Here is a 12,455-nt window from a genome sequence, read left to right on the forward strand (position 1 = left end):
TTCTTCTGAAGTCAGGGGGCAGCTACAGGATGGCAGGCTGTTCAGCAGGGCCTGATGGGATCACATTGGCCTCCGTGTGACTGCAGTGGGGAGGAGGGCCAGCAGGGGGCAGGAGTGGAGGAGGTAATGACCATGGTGGTGGCGGGGGATGGAAGCCCACCCATCTGGGCTCCTTCACTGTGCCTGGGTGGGGCTGGGGGTGTCCAAAGACACAGGCTCCCTTGACCCCTCCTCTCCTGCAGCTACTGGGGTGGAGCAGCAGAGTCCCCAACCCCAAACTGCTATTGTCCCCAGCCCTGCCCAGGCTCAGGTCCAGCTCCAGCCCCAGCAGCTAATCCTGGTGACACTGGGTCCCGAGGCCGGGGAGGAGCAGCCGGGCAGCTGGCCTCAATTAGCTGGGGAGCCGGGTCTGGACAGTGTCATTAGGAGAAAACCAGAGCCCGGCCATAAACTCTAATGAATGCATTAATGGAAGGCTTGTGTGCCTCAAAGGGAAAAAAAAAGCGGGTCTAAATAAAGTTATTAACACAGCCCACCTGTGTTCGGCTCTTGGCCTATATTGTTCAAATAGCCCATTAACTCCTGAAGCATCCAGTCTTGAAAGTGAGCCCTGCCTCTCTGAAGCAGACGTTTAACTGCGTTCATATAATTCAATTAGATTCCGCAGTCGTGGTCTAAAGGCATTTTCTGGGCTTTCATCTTGGTAATGGCCTGCAGGCCGAAGTGGGGAACAGGGGGTTAAAAAGAGCGGCTTGGAACCTGCCTTTTGGCCTGACTCACCCCATCATCTGGAGGGGCCTGCAAATGAGTTTCCTGGGGCAGAATGCATTCACCACATGCCCAAGCTCTCGAATGGTCTTTCGGGCCTGGAATTTGAACCCAGACCCTTCTGGTGTGTTCTCCGTCCAGGATCCAAGCCCCTGCTCCCCCCATTCAGCTCCATCCCCCTTGTCCCGTGGTCCAGCCGTCCAAAGACCCCTGACCCCACTCAGCTGACCCTATTAATAAAGAGTTAAGAAAATTCATTAGGAAGTGGGCCTTTTATAGATTCCGTTAAAGCCTTCTTCCTACTTCTGTCACTGAAAAAGGATAAAAATCCTTTTATCACTCTACAACTTGTTAATGCTCCACCCCGGGAGCACTTCATCTGTAATAAACATCTTCACAAAATATGCATCCCCAGGGAGGAGCCGTTAATTTCCTCAAGGCCTCACACATGTAAGGGGTTTTATTGCCTGCAGGTGCCTCATGATATTGCGTGGGCTTCTAATAAACGTCCAGTAAACCGCAGGTAGCGCCTCTGAGAGGGATGGGCCGGTGCACCTGTCCACAAAGGGCCTCCACACACAGCACCTCCACCTTCTGTGGCCCAGCCTGGCGCGGTCAGCTCCGGAGACCAGCCTGCCCCTCGGGACGCCTGCAGGTAAGTTCTTACAGCTCTCAGCTCTATGCGACCCACTCAGACAGGGTGGGCGAGCCAGGAAAATTCTGCCCTGGAACCCACACACCTTGGCGGGAATGGCAAACACACACAAAGGCGTTGCAGGCGTGTTCTCTGCTGTATTTCTTGGTTTCCTCTCCTTGTTCGCTGTGGGGGAGTCACACCCATTAGAATCTGCTGTGGAAATGTGATTAGCGACAAATTTGACTTCCCATTTTCTTAATAACTGAGATGGAGGGGAAAGAGAGCTTGCCTCTCTTAAGTGCGAGTCATAGGAAATGTGTTTTGCATATCTTCAGGGCAATTTTCGGGATGTTAAAAATAATTGCTAGAAAAATACATTGGCGCTCAGTCACTAGAAAAAAAAAGATTACTTAAGGAGCAGTTTTCATCAGCATTCCGCAAAGTAATTAGAAGTTTGCATTTAATAAATATCTCTCTAGTCTCCGGGATTCTTTCCAAGTTGTGGAAATTAATCGTGAGGTATGTGCTGGGTGTCTGTTTGCAGATAACATGACATGTGGCAGGGGGAGCTGGCGATGCCACCTCTGCTTTCGATGAGCACCCCCAGGCTCCTGGGGGTTCACAGAGGCCCAGTGGGAGGAGACTGGAGGGAAACATGGCTCTGAAGCCCCTTCCAGGACGAGGTGCCTCTGAGAACTAGAGGTTGGGGTGCTGTGGTCCTCCATCAAAAACAGAGTATGCTGCTTCTGGACACTTCCATGGTGGTGAGTCTGTGAAGTGTATGAGCCGAGGTCCATAAGGTGACTGGAAGCTTCGGTGAACTTGGTTTTTGTTCAGATCTGTCAATGCTGCACGTTGGAGTCCAGCTGCATGGACCTTGCTGCCTCAGCCAGGCTGCTTGGGGCCCGCATACTCCACCCCAGGGAAGCCGCCCAAACTAGGGAGAGAAAGGGGAGGACCACTGGAGTCCCCTCCTGTGACCCCGTGTTCTGCAGAAACACTGTACTGGGGCCAGGGAGGCTCCTGGAAAGAGGGGGTTCCCCAAATCTTTCTGGGAGCACCGAGGATGAAAATGGAGCTCAACTGTGTTTGCAGGCCTGGGGCTGTGGCAGGATCCAGAAGGCCCAGAATCCAGGCCATGGTGGGAGGTGGAGCAGGGCCTATGCAGCTGAGCCTTCAGGATGTCTGGGATGATAAATAACGACACCGTCATCGTGAACAGCACCTGTGATAATAGGTGTCCTAATACTCCTGAACTCTCACTTTGGGTCAGGGCCGAGCACATTAGGGTCAATCTCTGGAATCTTCCTAACTACCCCTTTATAGGTGAGTCAGCTCAGGTTTAAGAGGTGAGATTACTGGCCCAAAGTCACCCAGTGGAGGCAGGGGAGTTCAGGGTGGCCTGGAGCAGAAGCAGAGGGCTCTACCCATATCACCCCCTGGCATCCTCCTACCAAACCTTTGAGGGAAGGCATAGGGTCCCCAGGTTTCTGACGACAAGCTGAGGCTCACCTGGCCATGGGGAACCTGGCATGGTCCTGACATCTGCCTCCTTCCCTAGACCGGCTGTCCCCACCCCCCACATCTCTGGCTGGGAGGAGACAGGGGTCATTCACCCCCTGCCCCCACCCCTGCTGGTCAGCCTGGCTCGGCCCAGCAGAAGCCATAGAAGGGCCAGGGAGCCTGGAGTGGCTTCAGAGGCCTGAGGGACATGATGAAAGCCCTGGAGCACAGGACCCAGCCGAAAGGTTAGAGGAAGCGGGATTATTCCTCCCGGGGAGCGGAAGGCCCAGGGGGCAGGGGCCCTGGCTAATGGGGAGCACCAGATGCTGGCCAGCTGTTCTCTGTCTCCCTGGAGGCCCAGCAGGACCAGAAGGGCTTCTACAGCAGGAAGGGATTAGGGGGGATAGGAGAAAGAACTGGCTGAGGGAGTGCTTGGGGCAGAAAGAGTGTGGGAACTGACCTCTTAGGAGCTATAAGAAGAAGGATGACAACTAATGGGGCCTGGGGGCCACAGAGAGAGAGAGAGAGAGAACTTGGAAAGTTAGCCTTGAGCAACTGTGCCCTCCTCCTCTGTGATCATGATTTGAATTAACCCACTGCTCTCACCTACCTGGCCCTGCCTCATGGACCAGAGAGCCCACTACCCTCGCAAGGCTGGGGGTCTGAAGTCTCAAGCCTTGGACAGAAGCCCCTGAAGCCACTTCTGCAAGCTCACTGAGCGGTCGTGGGTCTGGCCCCATGCAGGCGCGGGACAGCCAAATCCAGAAATCAGTGGCCAAAGCCCCTAAAATGTCACGATGCCCCCACTCCCACACCTCATCAAAATAAACAGCACTAAACTGCAAAGTAAGTGTTAGGAAGGCGGGCAAAGTCCCAAGACGAATTCTTTGGTGCTTTAAAACAATCCAACTAAAATGTCTGGGTGTCCATGCTCAGCTGGTGCCCTAGCTGGTAACCCAGTCTGCTGCTGCTTCCGCCCTCAGATCACGGGACAGGATCACGGCCCTGGGGGGCTGGTGAAGGGAGGAGTGGGTGAGACCCTGGAAAGCCCTGCTCAGGGCTGGCATGGAGCTGGCCGGGCGGCTTCTTCCTTCTTGCAGACCTCAGACCCCACCCCACCCCACAGCACTGTTTTCTTGGTGGACTGGGTTCTGCTTCTGGATGGACATACTAGGACGTCCCTGCTCAGCTTCCTCCACCCTTTTCGGAACCCAGGGCTAGGGCTGTTGGATAAAACACAGGATGCTCCATTCCGTTGTAATATCAGATAACTGAGAATCATGTTTTAGTGAAACTATGTAACTACAATATTTGGGGCATACTTATACTAAAAAAAAAAAAAATTGTTGTTTATCTGAAATTCCAATTGAATGGCACATCCTGTACATTTATTTGTGACATCTCTACCCAGGGCCCCTTCCCAGGCAGTTGGGGGTGCCTGTTCCCTTCCAGATAGAACCTCCCGGGCTTTTCTCTGGCAGGAGGAACCCTGTTTGGAGGTATTGCTCTCCACATCTAGAGATGCCGTAATCACCCTTTGCAGTTGCAAAGGATAGAAAATGAATTTCCTTGTGCTATTTTTATTTCAGTATATATTTTTGGAGGGGGCTTGGGAGTTCCCTCCCAATGGGAATTATTTATCAGGGAAATGAGGCATTTTTGAGTTTGTTTGTAGTGAACACGGCAGTGCCTGCGGGCGGCCTCTGATCTTTGGTTTCTTTGGAAGAATATCGAAAACAGCCGATACCATAAGGGGAACTTTTTCCTCTGATGCTTCTGCTTTACGTAAAACTTGTTAGGACACAGGTGGATTTTTAAGGGTAAAATGCACGGGGGGAAAAAAAAAAGACAAAGTGCCAGCAAAAGTTCTTGGGGCACTCCTGGAATATGATTCCCTGGATCAATGGTATTTCATTTTTCAAATTGTCGCGGGCTTTTCCAAAAAATTATTTCCCAAAGGGCCATTGCATTTGCAAATGCAGAGACTTAGACAGGGCTTTGTGTTTCTTTCTCCCTCTCCATCTCTTAAGCAAAGACACAGTTGTTATAGACAAATTATTAAGCAGTCAGGGAAAAAAAGATGGACAGAACACGAAAAAGGGAAACAGATAAAAAGTAAGTAAAACGCATGCTAGGAAAAATCTTTATATTCGATAAAAATTTTTAGCATTTGACTTTATACCTTGGCATGCTATCCTAATCACAGTTAGTTTCAAAATGCCATAATTAAGACTTCAAATCTTGACGGCTTTTTCTCAATCTTTCCAAATATTTGATGGCATTTTCTCTTTCTCTCCTCTTCTCTCTCTCTCTCTCTCTCTCTCTCTCTCTCTCTCTCTCTCTCTCTCTCTCTCTCTCTCTCTCTCCATTTTGCTGAACTAGGAGAAATATTCCAATGTGGGAAAAGAATTCCAATGTGGGGAAATTCAATGCATTTCCTTTCTAGAACGGTATTTAAATGCAGTCAGGCCCTGCTCTTCAGATGGCAACATTTTTCAAAGATGAAATCCTAGCCCCAATTCACACCAGAACGACAGCAGAGGAGTTTACCAGCGTTCAGCCAAGCTTGAACGAGGGAGTGAGTCCTGTGTCACTGAGCGAAGAGGGGCCCAAACCTCAGCCTGTACCCCGTTTCCAGCTCCCATCCATCTTTTCCCCTCTAGGAGCATAGGCCCCAGATTGGAATCTTGGCCCCGAGCCTGGAGCTGGGAGGTGCGGCTTGATATCAATTACGGCCCAATTCCCGAGGTGCCATCAAAGAGTTAACTAGGATGTCCCAGTGCGCAAATGTGGGATAATTGGGAAACAAATTCTACAAACATCTTGAAAGGGGCAAAAGACCTTTGATCTTTCTATAGAAAGGCAGACATTACAGACGTTACTGCTTTTTGGGGTCTGCACACATCTCATACCAGGTTAGAGGATGCCATCTTTCTGAAAAATCAACCGACACCTAATTCCATCATACCTTAATTATCCTAACTGGTTTCGTATGTCCAAAGGCATTTTCCCCAAAGATTAGAGGAGAAAGAGGGACTGACAAAATAATTAAATATGCAATTTGCCAAGCGTGGGCAATATGGCTTTGAAATCACCTTTTCAGGAAGTTTTACCGCTTGTTCATGGACATGTATATTGCAGGCTTCAGACTTTATTTAAGCTCTTTTGATTGCTTTAATGGATTAATACCCGAGTGCCATCAGCCAGGAGCTGAGACCCAGGCTGTTTTTAATTTTGCAAATATTATGCCTGCTTCTTCTGGTGTTATGACAAAAAGAAGTATCTAGAATTTGCCTTCTCACTTAAAGCAACATGCTGGTCCCCTCAAATAATGGCCTGATGTCAGAATCTGCGTCTCAGAAGTGGTGTTGTCGGTTACAGGAAATGTCCATGGTGCCAGGGGTCTGTGCGGCGGGTGGCAGCGTTGGCGGGACTGGGCAGGCCTGTGTTGTGTGTGGGGCGTAGATCCATTTTGGGTGGCACTCCCCAAATGTGTCCCCGTCTCCGGACAGCAGGGCGCCTCTCAAAGCACGTAGGGGTGCAGAAGAATGTGCTGCCGCTCATGCCTCCTGACATGGGTAAGAAACATTCCATGGGGAAGGGGCGGTGCTCGCTGGGATTTGGAGAAGGTCTGGGCTTAGACTGCAGCGGCATCCGAGTGAGGCATCCGGAAACCGGAGTCAGCGTTTGCTCTGGGGGAATAGTTTGCATTCTGTAGTCATGATGGGAGAACTGCAGTTCCGAAAAACTTGGCCACGGTCATTGCACCGGTCCCATCTTTTGGCCAAGCTGGGTGCCCAGGGGGCAACGTCTTAGATCCTGGTCCAAGGACATGAAGGCAGGGTCTCCTGAGCAGCGGGTGGAGGGGGGGGAGTTGTCTGGTCTGGGACATCTGTGGGTACCCGGCAGGCAGGAGATGGCTCATTAAAGAGATGCAGAGTAGCTCGGTGCTGAGAGGGGTGAAAGGATAGGTGGAGAGAGAGAGGATAGGAAAACAAAGAGCCAAAAAGAAACACAAAAAGACAAAAAGAAAGAAGAGACTCGCATAGGGGCTCTCAGACACACACACACACACACACACACACACACACACACACACACACACCTACATTGCCTTTGAAGGCAGAGGGACAAGGCCTAATTGTCCTGGGGATGTGCATGGCGGCCAGGCGTTTTCATCGTTCCCAGAGCTCCCTAATGAGGCTGTGGCCTCTCCTGGTGGGAACGCAGCTCCCTGAAGTCAGCTTTGATAAAGCGGACGGACCGTCTGGGACGAGTTACCAGGTTTTCCTTTTTTTCCTTTTGAACCCTGCGGTGGTTTTGCTCTTTCATGGTAAACAGAGCGCGGCCAAAGTGGCCTCTGTCCTTGGGGGACACAGGCCATCCCACCTCCTGGGGGGCAGGGAGATGGAGGCCCTGGATTGGGGATGCTGGCCCAGGCCACAGGCAGTGGAGGAGGAGGCACTTTGCTGGCTTCCATGTTTAGATCTACCTGTCAGTCACGCTGGGTCCGCGGTTCCGTGTCAGAATTACCTAGAACACACCTCAGCAGCCCCAGTATGGCTGGCATCACGAGCGCACAGAGGCCTGTGACAGTGGTGACGATGACAATGCTGACCGCCCAGTGAGCACTCACTCTCTGCCAGGCCCCGAGCCCAGTGTTTGACAAGGACAATTAAGTGTAATAGCAGCAGTGTGCCCCTTTTACAGAAGAGAGAATGGAGGCTCCGGGAGTTAGGTGGCCGAGCAGTCAGAGGCAGGATGGGACCGGGTCTGTCCCCCCACAGCCCAGCACTTACCCACTGGCCTTCCTGAAGGAGCTGGAGCCTGCTGGCCCTCAAAGCCCCAGACACACCAGTTTTTCAGCTGCACAGTCCCTCCCGCATTTCTTGTTTCCCGTGTCTGGGCTTTCTGTAAGGCCACGGCCAGGAAGTCAGCACAACCCCAGTGCTGAGGTCCTTGTACCCCAAATGCAAAGTCCTGATTGTCCTGGGTAGCAGCTATGGGAGGGAAGGGGCATGGAGCCAGGTACTGTGGGGCAGGAGAGGAAAGGGCCTGGAACCTACAGCAGCCATAGTTGGCTGCCTGCTGGCCTCCAGGGACCCCTGGCGGATCCCCAACCCAGTGGGACTTGTCTTTGATCTTTGATGATTAAAACAAAACACCCTCTCAGGTGGTTCCTCCTAGTCAGAGGGGGAGGCCCCCTTTTCTGGTCGGCAGACGCTGAGCTGCCAGCGAGAGGCTGTCCCATCCCAGGGCCTTCACACGGGAGAGATCCTGGTTTCAAAGGCTGCCTCGGAGAGGGTCACCTGGACACCTGGCTCTGACCGGGTCAGTCTTGTTCTTGGCCTGGTGGCCTGCCTGCCCCACCCCCATCTGCTGGCCCTAGCTGCCTTCCTCCTGCCCCATCCCAGCCGTCTGCTCTGTAGGCTGTTCCCTGGGGCTGTTCAGCCTGCTCACCCTCTGCGCAGCTGCCCAGAAAGGCAGGCGGCTGGTATGCCCAGTGGCCACGTCACTGCTGGCCATTCACCCCTGATCAATGTGGTCAGCTTGGCTGCGAGGAAGGACCTTACCTTTATCCTAACTTGTGAAAAGAGAACCTCGATTAGAAGCTTTCACTCATTCCATCAAATGCCTGCTTCGTGCCAGGCCTTGGGCTGGTGCCGGTCAGAGAGACAGCTACGAGTGAGATAGATGTGGTTCCTGTGCTTGTGGAGGGGTTTCTGATTCTGATTAGCAATGGATTCTGTGCCACACGCTTCACAGCTGATTGGGACACCCCAGAGTGCGGCCCTGCCATGAAAGAGAGCTGAGGATAGGACCTCACACTGGTGTCTGGTGATAGCTCTGCCTGTGGGCCTTAGGGGTCCCGAGGACACTGGATGTTAGAGCAGTTGCATTCCCACTCCTTCACGCTCACGTCTGAACTGGCTCTTCCAGAAACTTGTGGGCAGAGCCACATGACGCCCCCGTTAGGAGCTGGAAAGTCAAGTATTCCTGTTTGTGTAGCTGGCAGAATGTCCTTCCCTTGTCCTAGCATTGACGTGCCCCTTGGACCTCTGGGCACATTTGTACAGCGTGAAATAGCAACAAAGGGTGGGGCACGTTCAGAGTGAAGGATTTCCCCCCCAACTTTTCATTACAAAAATATTCAAACTCATAGAAGAGTTGAAAGAAGAGTATACTGAATGCCCACATCCCCACGTCGTAGATTCCACACATGGAAACGCTTTACCACACTTGCTTTATCTAGGTATACACTCATCTATACCTCTGTATTTTTTGCTGTAAGTCTAAAAGTACGTTCCAGCTGTCATCCCTAAATATTTCAGCGGGCATTTCCTAAGAATAAGGATATTCTCCTCCTCAATGACCATAACACCACTACCCTTTGAAGAAAATTAACAGTAATTCTAGAGGGCGGGATTTTGATAATTGCTCAGGACGTAAATACTGGCATGTCACAGCAGAGCACTACTGTTTTAAGCTTCCTTTCTTTTCAGTGTCTGTAGGGGGCAGCTGGAGGAGGACGGAATGACGCTGTGCTTGCAAAGTCTGAGTTCTGAGGCAGCTGAGTGCTGGTGCACAGTAGGTGCTCAAGAGGTGTTTGTTGATTGAATGATCTCAGGCCACAACCCACCTTCCTGGGTCCTCCCTCAGGCTCCTGGGCCCAGAGGGGTCTGTTCTGACTCTGCCCCTGCCCAGCGGAGAGGGGCATGTGGGGAGAGTAGAGGCTTGAGACCTGGGCTGATTGGGGTACCCCCAAATCTCCAGCTCCCCTTGGGGCCATTGAAGCCGAGCTGGGATGAGGGTGACATATAGGGCCTCTTCAGGCACTGTGCAGCCCCTTCTTTCCCCCTGTTAAGGTGGAGTATTTTGATGTGTATCTGAGTATGTGATCACATACCCTCTGTGTGATGCTAGAAGTAGAGTTTGGTACAAAGGAATAGTATTCAGCCTTAAAAAGGAAGGACATTCTGGCACCACTATAACATGCATGGACCTGGAAGACATATGCTAAGTGAAATAAGCCATATACGAAAAGACAAATCCTGCATCATGTCACTTACATGAGGTACCAAGAGAAATCAGATTCACAGAGACAGAAAGTATAACAGTAGTTGCTGGCGGGGGATGGGGATAGGAGTTGTTGTTCAATGGGCATGAAGTTTTAGTTTTGCAAAATGAAAGGGTTCTGGAGATGGATGGTGATGATGTTTGCACAACAAGGTGAATGTACTTCACGCCACTGAACTGCACACGTAAAGTAGCTAAGACGGTAAGTGTTACGAGTGGGGTTTTGGTGCCTGTGACTGGTCTCGTGACAAGGTTCCATTTCAGAATGATGGTGCCCCCACTGCCAGGTGTCATGCCTGCTCACTGGCGCTTGCTAGAAAAGCTAGAATATTGTCAATCAGAGCAAATCTAAGAGCCAACGATACTTGGGAATATCAGACCCAAGACCCGTTTCTGAAATGCTGCTGCATTTGAAGTGAATCTCGTCAGCCTGAAAATAAATGGAGGCATTTTGTCAAAGGAAAGAACTTGATGAAAAATTGTTTTATGAAACCTGAATTTTGGCATATTTTCACATTTTGGTTTGTCAGAAGGCAGAGTAATAAATGTTAAACATGTTGTTTATTATTCACAGTTGATTTCTTTATGATGACAATTTTATTTTAAAGTTCGTCATAGAGTCCCTGTAAGAAGGGGTGGGGATTCTAGAAGAGAAGGGAGAGATATTTTACAGTTTATCCCAGCAGGACTATTGGGAGAGCAGTTTTTATTATAACAACAAAACAGAAAGGGGGGCCCAGGCCCAAAGCCCCCTCCCACGGTCCAGTCAGGGGGTTAGCTGGCATGCCGGCGCCTGTCCTCGGGCCCCTGGTTGTAGAGCTTGGGATGGCTGGCTGTGGTGGGAGCCTCTGGCTGTGCAGGCCCCGGCTTGCTGAGCCCCTGGGCACTGCTCCTGCAGGCTTTGTTCCCCAGGCTGATATCCAAGTCAGCCTGGGTTGCAAATTAAGGGAGCCGGGACCAATGGACCAAGAGCCCATGAGTTAGGCCTCCCTTCCTGCAAACCTACCACAAAAGCCATCCTAGGGAGAGAGGGGCCGATTGCATGAGTTTCCTCTTCTCTTACCTCATCTCCATGGTCAGTGGATGGAGAAAAGGGGTTGGGTTCCAGCTCCTGGTGAGCTGAGGGTGGTGGGACCCAGGAGGACACCGTCAGCTGTCACACAGCTGGCCCTGCCATGTATAGGCTGGGCAAGGTGCCTTCACTCCCAAAACCTCAGTTTCTTCAACTGTAAAGTGGGGTTTCCGTGTCCACTGTTGTGGGGTGTTGTGAGCTCCCATTTCCTGGGTGCCTACCCAGGTCTGGTGCTTTGGAGGTAATATTCTACCCAACCCCCTGCGTCCCGTTCTGATCCCCATTTTCAGATAGGGAATCTAGGATCAGAGAGAGGGAGCCCTGTTACCCAAATGGCTCAGCAGTGAGGGTGGCACTAGGCTCGAGTCCTGGATCTGTTTGCTCAGGACCTGTGCAGGAAATAGAGTGACTGCCCTGCTGTGGCCAGCTCCAGGTGGGCGTTCACTCCCCGTGAGGTGACCTGACACCTGGTCTCAGGACAGAGGAGGAAATGCCGGCTACCGTGGATCAGAGAGCCCAGCTCTGAGCAGAGCCTGAGGTCCAGGCCAAATGTAGGGATTTCCATGCAGGTTCTGAGAGGAGGGCAGAGAGACGGGCCCTGGTCTGGTGTCACACAGCATGCTTGCAGAGGGCCACCTGCCCACACCTTCCTGAGGCCATTGTGGGGCACAGGAGTCTGAGGCTGGGGCTGGGGTTGGGTGGGACTGGGGCGAGGCTCTCCCAACCCAGTAGTCTGCTCCCACTTTGGTCTCCACCTGCTCTGCTCCCTTTGGCATATGGTGGTGGTGAGGTGGGGGTGGTCGGAGGGGGGAAATGTGCCTACAACCTCTCCCCCACCCCCAGGGTATGTTGCCTTTTCACACTCTGCTTTAGCCCCCAGGCCTGGGCCAGTGGGTTTGAACACAGATACTGGCCAAGGCAAGCTGAGGGGAGTTGGTCAGGGGCTAGTTTGAGGTTTTTTTCTTAGATTTGGCCCAGAAACACATCTTGTCAACCCTCTGGGGACCTCAGTCACCACCCCTGCCGTAGGAAACACTTTTAAGTAAGTTGAAGTGGGGGGATCCGAGAGCACTGGGGTGGGGGCAGCTGACTATCCCTACCCCTCCTCACTCTGGCTGTTGGCAGAAGGGGGGGCAGCTCCTTCCCCTTCTGACCCGAAGCCTCTCCAGCCACCGAGAGGCCTCCAGCGGCAGCCGGATCCTCTATGAAAGGATAAGAATCACATTCTTCACTTTTTAAGTCGCACAAAAGCTGTATGCATAATTAATGTGCAATAAACGTGAGCGGCTGGAAATTAACTAAATGAAAAAAAAAAAGAATATGCTTAATTGTAAAAATTTAATTTTGCTTTTGTTCTTTTTCTTTCTTTCCCTCTCTCTCTCTCCCCATTCCCCCACC

At 51.7% G+C, this 12,455-nt stretch overlaps 1 long non-coding RNA gene across 1 annotated transcript in view; it reads left to right on the top strand.

Moving 5' to 3' along the window:
- The first annotated feature begins 1,256 nt into the window (after positions 1-1,256).
- Positions 1,257-12,455, top strand: part of LOC141571187 (uncharacterized) — a 47,560-nt gene continuing 36,361 nt past the window's right edge. The window contains exon 1 of the long non-coding RNA XR_016019379.1: positions 1,257-1,423. This is a non-coding gene — a long non-coding RNA (uncharacterized LOC141571187). The remainder of the gene's footprint in view (positions 1,424-12,455) is intronic.

Source organism: Rhinolophus sinicus, chromosome 16, assembly GCF_057876585.1.
Source record: "Rhinolophus sinicus isolate RSI-liver-muscle chromosome 16, RSI-T2T, whole genome shotgun sequence".
Taxonomy (NCBI): Eukaryota; Metazoa; Chordata; class Mammalia; order Chiroptera; family Rhinolophidae; genus Rhinolophus; species Rhinolophus sinicus.